This window comes from Arachis ipaensis, chromosome B08 (genome assembly GCF_000816755.2).
Source record: "Arachis ipaensis cultivar K30076 chromosome B08, Araip1.1, whole genome shotgun sequence".
Classification (NCBI taxonomy): Eukaryota; Viridiplantae; Streptophyta; class Magnoliopsida; order Fabales; family Fabaceae; genus Arachis; species Arachis ipaensis.
In genome coordinates this window covers 22387963-22394915 of record NC_029792.2, presented here as the reverse complement: position 1 = coordinate 22394915, position 6953 = coordinate 22387963, and the positions used below count along the sequence as shown (strand labels likewise).

The 6953-nt window shown below is 37.9% G+C and overlaps 1 protein-coding gene and 1 pseudogene across 5 annotated transcripts in view; one reads left to right on the top strand and one right to left on the bottom strand.

Moving 5' to 3' along the window:
- Positions 1–506, bottom strand: part of LOC107612841 (arginine/serine-rich protein PNISR) — a 4702-nt gene extending 4196 nt beyond the window's left edge. For 2 of the 5 annotated variants that reach the window (XM_021109121.1, XM_021109122.1), the window contains exon 1: positions 1–5. This exon is cut by the window's left edge and continues 214 nt beyond it. The gene's annotated coding sequence lies outside the window, so the exon portion shown is untranslated. Of the gene's footprint in view, positions 6–360 lie in introns of those variants that run through there. The other 3 variants (XR_002352183.1, XR_001613864.2, XM_016314598.2) reach the window with 3 other exon arrangements.
- Positions 581–1927, top strand: LOC107612842 (annotated as a pseudogene).

The following is a 6953-nucleotide window of genomic DNA, read 5'->3' as shown; positions in this document are numbered from 1 at the left end:
GAATGGTTTTGCTTGTTTTGGTTTTTTTGTTTCCAAATAAACGAAACGACGCCGTTTTATTTGAACCGGACTGGCCGGCCTGCTACCAGTCCGGTCTAACCGGCCGGTTTGACGATTTCCACCGGTTTTCTCGTCAGCAGCTATAAGTAGTAGATTGGACCGTTTTTATTGCCGGATCCTGATTGAACCGGTTGGTCCGGTCTGGTTTTTAGAACTATGCTCATAAGGCATGCAATTAATTCAGCAAATTCAATAGAAATTCAACAAATAAACATAACGTCAATACTTAACACTCCAAAATACATGTATACGCTCAATCAAAATAAGATAATAACTAAAAGAATGAAAATTGGAACCAACCACTCTTGGACGATAGAGCTAGTTAGTTGCCGAGCACACGAGAGAACAGCACAGCCTCTGCACGTTGGGTGGCCGACGCCAATGCCACCGCCACGAAAAGTAAAGATCGGAGAAGGCAGAAATGTTTTGATCTAGAACAAGATTTGATTGCGAAAGAGAGATGACACCCAGTAAGATTGACAAGGATGAGGGAAAATGAAATTTTATTTTTCTGAGAAAGTGAAACCCTAGTTTTGTACAAAAATTTTGGTAGAAATATAAATTTTTAAAAATTCGTTTTACCACTTTATATTAAAAATTTATATTTTTACCAAAATAGTTATTTAACACCCTAAAATATAGAAGCTACTATTACGTTTACTCGATAAATGACTAATGACCATCATTTTCGAACTTCAAATAGAAAAGATGCTTAAAGCCTCTTCAAATCTTCAGCTTTCGTTTTCTTTGATTTTGACTTAAGTATCTATCTATCTCGATACCTGTATCTGGCAACGAGTGTCATCATTGCATTTCTAAATTAATGTCTTCGTCGTTGATGAAGGATTTTCTCCGCACCACTGGTGGTACAGTAGTCATCGACGGCAGACTTGCGATGGAGCTGGAGCGTAAGGGCGCCGATCTCAACGATCCTCTTTGGAGCGCCAAATGCCTCCTTTCCTCCCCTCCCCTCATTCGCGAGGTACTCTTCATTTCAATTTGGATCCTTTAGGGTTTTTTCATTGTCTCTCTGATAAAGTGTATCATCAAAATATTACTAATCCATGTGTGTGAAATTTATGTATAGTTTTATTTATTTTATTTTATTCTTTTACGTTGCATTTTACAAATTGTGATATTGGGATTGAATGAACCTGGAGTTGCTTCGTTATATTACTGTAAAATTGATATCGTGATTGGCTTGCTGGGTTGAATAGGTGCACCTTGATTACCTGGAAAATGGTGCAGATATTATAATCACAGCATCTTATCAGGTCAGAATTCCATTTTGCTAAGGATGCGATATGGATTTTTATTTCTTTGTTTCTTGCTATGGCTGAAGTTGAGTGTGTGTGTGTGTGTTTTTTTTTTCTTTTGTGCACGCGCCGCGTAGGCCACTATTCAAGGCTTTAAAGCAAAAGGCATTTCTGACAAAGAAAGTGAAGACTTGATCAGAAAAAGTGTTGAAATTGCTCGGGAGGCCAGAGATGTGTACCATGAAAGATGTGCTGCATGCTCTTCGGCTATCGATGTTGATGGTAGAATCTTCAATAAATGCCCTATTCTAATCGCAGGTTCAGTGGGGGAGCTATGGAGCTTATTTGGCTGATGGGTCAAAGTACAGGTGAGATCTTCAAAGGACTAATATCAAGTATTTAAGAATCAGCTGTAATTATTGTTTATTTGTGGTGTTTGTTATATTTTCTTTTGTGTAGCTAGTTAATTGATCCACATAGTTAATGATATTCTAGATATGATGATATTCCAACCTTGCTTGTTCATCTTAGTGTCCCATTTTAATTTCTTGGTTTTTGAAAGGAAAGTTTGTGAGGTTGTGCAAAATGAGTTTATATGTCAATTTTGCATACATATATAGTTTTGAGCTTTTTCTGCATATAAACATTACAAGTAGTACCTCAAGTGAATGAGGGTCTATCTCACGAGGATTGATGGACTAAGCAACAATGGTTATGTGTTTTATTTAGTTAGACTAACAGAAAATGATGTTTTGAGAGTTCAAACGTATTAACAGTAAATTCAAAAAATCAAAAAAGCAAGCAGTAAACAAGTAGTGAATAATATATGGAGAAACAGTTAAGGCTTCAGAGTTATCTATTTTCTGGATTGACTTTTCTTACTAACTATTTTAATCATGCAAGATTCAATTCATGACAAACCATATGTGACTAAACCCTAATTCCTTAGACCTTTTTAGTCTCCTCTAAAATTCATCAACCGCCAATTCCTTGGTCACTTAATTCCAATTAGATGGTGAAGTTCAATTCTAGTTTATACGCCACAAAAACCCTAATTACCCAAATATAAGAGGATTATATGTCACGTATCCCGTTAAGTCCAGATAATTAGAAATTTAGGAGAATATGTTTTCAAGCTGTTGTTCAAGTAAAGAGCTTTTCCAAGTTATACAAGAACTCAAATAGAACAAGGGTCATACTTCCGTTCCACCCAAATTCATAAGATAAAGAACGAAAACAATTCTTGAATTATAAATCAGTACATGAATTAAAATAGAAAAATAATAGTATGAATCCATACAATAGACAAAGCTCATAACCTTAACAATGGAGGTTTAGTTGCTCATGGTTCAGAGAGAAAACTAGGATTCTGAAAAACTGTAAAGTGCGGAATGAGGAAGAGAAGAAGAGAAAGCCCGAAGGGCTGATTCTTTTTCCCTTTTATATCTAATCTTAATTAATGTAAATTATAATTTCTAAAACTAAATAATATCTTTTCCTATTTTAAAATAAAAATTAAGCTTAATCAGAATAAATAGGAGATTGCGTGCTGGGTTTGAGGAGAGCTGGGGACCACTTGAATCATTAATAACTCACGCCCAACTTGAGAGTGAGCTGCGCCTTACTTGAACATTGTTGCGCCTTACTTGGAATGTGGGCAACAAAGAATGGCATGGAAGGCTTGACATTGGTGCCTTACTTGAGGGAATCATGCACCTTACTTGAAGTGTGGTCCCTCCTTGTGTGTTGTGCCTAACTTGGAGGAAGTTGTGCCTTACTTGAAGTGAATGAACATTACTGGCGTGTTATTGTTGTGCATTGTACCTAACTTGAGTTAGGCACAGCCTAGGCAGAACTTCTTGGACGCTTCTCTTTCATCCTGGCACCTAACTTGAGAAATCTCAAGTTAGGCGCAACCTTGGCAGCCTTGGTCAATGGAGTATAGTTTATCTTGGCGCCTAACTTGAGAATTCTCAAGTTAGGCGCTACCCTTGCTGACTTGGTGGAGAAGAAGTATAAACTATTATACATTGTTGGAAAGCTCACAAAGTTAGCTTTCCAACTCCACTAGAATCATGTCCATCGGACTTTTGTAGCTCAAGATATTCAGGTTTGAGAGCAGAGAGGTCAGGGTTGACAGCATCATTCGCCTTCTTCTCTTTTTCTGCGGAAACTCCATCAAATCCAGCCGAATGCTACCTAAAATAAACAGAATTGTACACGATTCAAAGTAGCATCTATAGTGGCTAAAAGATAATTAATTCTTGATTAAACTCAATAAATTGAATGCAAATTCACTAGGAAAAGATAGGAAAGATGCTTACGCATCAGTGTCCTACGGAATTCAAGACTTATCTACTTAAACTTAACTTTACCACCGAACCAATCCACCTTTCCTCTGCTCCTCCATCACCAATGATTTAGCAGAGACAAACAACCAAACAATTTCAAGCACAAGTAGAAAACTGGTAGTGCAGGTAGCAAATATAACAATTAGCATATTATATATTCAGTTAGGCAATCCCAAGTAATGCATATCAGACAAAACAAACAGAATGCACATGATGTATGCCTGTCCTATGGCTGATGAGGCTCATCTGTCGGTTATCCAACTAACCCGACAAGTTCGAAAACCTTAGACTGTCCCTCGTTGCGCATAGATTTCTCATTCATTCATCATTTATACAATCATTCATTCATTTATATCTCACTCAATGGGTGATATCCATTCCCGGGAATTTATACGTGCCTGGTCACCCTTACGACATAGGGTCAACAAAGTATCGAGTTTCAACCTGGAACACGTGGTGGCAAGCCACGGTTCTGTTACCCAGGGAAACTCGTATCTCAGATATCATTAAATTCATAGGCCGCATAATATTCAAACCATTCACATTCATCATATACTCATTCATCTTAGCCATAGCAACATGTATTTATTTAACTTTCACATCATCTTCTTATAATTCATCACATTTACCCTTTTCTTCATCCCCAACTTACCTTAATTTCCTAGCTTCAACTAATTACTAAGCTTACTAGTAAGATCTAGGGTTAAAAGGATAAAAATAGAGGCTTAGAGGTTCGAAACCATGTTTGAATCATAAAAATACAAGTGATGGAAAAACAGAGTGTGTGCGGACGCACACAAGTGTACGTGCGCACAATTTATGAAAAGCAGAGCGTGTGCGTGCGCCTCACCTATGCGAGCGCCATCAGCATAAAGCGTACCCCAGTGCGTGCGTGCGCACCATGGCGTGCATACGCACATTTTCTGTAAAACACCAGGTGTGCATGCGCACAAAGGCGTGTGTACGCACAAGTGAAGTTGTTGCTACTACTGGGTGCGTGCGCACATCAGTGTGCGTAGGCACACACCAGAAATCCTGATTCTGCTGCACTTTAAAAATTTTCAGTTTTTTGCACAAGATTTCCAGCATCCATAACTTCCTCTACAGAATTCGGTTTTCCATAAAATTTATACTGTTCTCAAGCTTATCAAACCTTCTTTGATTTAAAACAAATCACATCTTCATCCAAAATTAGAGATTCAAGTTATGGACTACCGAAGTTCATTAAAAATAAGTTTTTTTTCCAAAAATTACCAAACCTCTATTTTTACCAAAACCTTATTCCATACCTGAACATTTCACAACCAAAGCACTACCAATATTCAACTCCATACCTTCCATTCAGTTTACTACACACAACATCCAATATTCTCAATCATTCAATAATTTCCTGCATATACACATACACCTTCACAATTCCTCAACCCAAATCAATGACAAATATACTCATGTATATACATAGTTCCCTTGTCACACATACCAACATATACACTTAACCCCTTTTATTCAACAATTACCAACAATAAATACTCCACACCACTCTCATGAATGACCCAATATTTACATCAAGAGTTGCTAATTTATATCAAATACACTAAGTCAACTTCCATCAAACTCAATTGAATTCATCATCAAATACCAACACCACACTTTCAACAAAATCATCAATCACTATTCATTCTCAATATCATTTAATAAATCCATCAAAGTTACTAAACATCAACATAATTACATGTTTCAACTTATCCTAGGGTCGTCTAGCCTAAATTTTCATAGGGCATTATATATTAAATACGTAAAACCTAAACCATACCTTGGCCGATTTCTGCGTTAGTCCAAGGCAACACTTAAGCCATACACACAGCCCCACAACTCAAAAAACCACCAAGACCTTGGCGTCAATCCTTCACCAAGCCTTCAAATGTCCACAATTCAATCCCAAAACTTGTAATCTTGTATACACACACCTAGTTCACACCTATTATGCATATATGATTCAAAATTCAGAATTTACATACTCAAAACCAAAAATTTGGCCAAGGCAAGAAACCTCACCGTACACACAGACCAAGAGAGCCAAAGCCAACAAGCTCCACAAGCTAATTTGAACATAGAGAATCAAAATTAACAAATTCTCAACCTGGGCACACATAATTTTCGAAAATTGAGGGGAAGGAGAGGCTGGAGTGCTAGAGTGACTTACTAAAGAAATTGTTCCGATAGAATTGTACAGCTCGACGCGCTGGACGCGTAGCCGCAAACGGTGCAGCGATCGGAGCTCGGATGAGGAAGTTATAGTGGTTTGAGTATATGAATGAGGGTTAGGTTTGCTCTTGTTCTTCTCCCTCCATGAAATGTTTCCCAGCGTAAATGATGAAGAAGAAGGGAAATAAGAAGCTGTGTCTTCTTTAATGGGTTGGGTTCGGTTGGGCCCATTTTGGGTCCGGTTCAACCGGTTCAGTCTGTTCGGCCTAATCTTGGGCTAAATTCTTTGAAATTGGTGTCAAAATTCTTATTTTGAAGAGCTCTATCCTATTTTAATATTAGATTTATATTTCTAATTTTTCTAATTAAAATTTGATTTACTAACTAATTATTTAATAATTTTAGCGGGGTTTACAACGGGAGAGCTCCTGCATCTGCAGCTTCAAATCAATGCCATTCTCGGGGTCGATGACTCGACTGGTGGTAGAGGCGGACGATGGACTTAATGTGGAGGTACAGAGGCTACTGGCGAAGAATGACCCTAGGCCATATATGCGGTTCTTGTACAACACTGAGGCGATCTTGCGCTAAACCGCATCGGGATCGACGACTGAAACAACAAAGCCATCGGCGTCCTCCCCACTTTGCTGAGCTTGCTATGTCCGGCCTCTAGTCTCTGCGTATAGGACTCTGTGTAACAAATGTTATAATGATTAGTACGATAGCTATACAGTTAATCTCTAATTTTATATCACAAGATCAGATGTTTACTTATATAATGATCCTAAGACCGCCGTTTAGCAAATCTCTCTTTGTTCTCCTTCAAAGTGTGGGTGTACTTGAACGTTTCCGCAATGTTACATCGCAATCCAACGACTTCGTCTACACATATTGTATTGAAATAATATGATTAGGATCACCAATAACGATATATATTTAAAAGAATATAACTATGTTAATAACCATTAAAATGACTACATACCAGCCTGGCCTTAGTCTTCATGAAGGTTGTTGAGCTGCCAGTATACTTGGATGACCTGGCCGATGCGCTATTAGCTCTGTTTGTGAGACGTTGATGCCT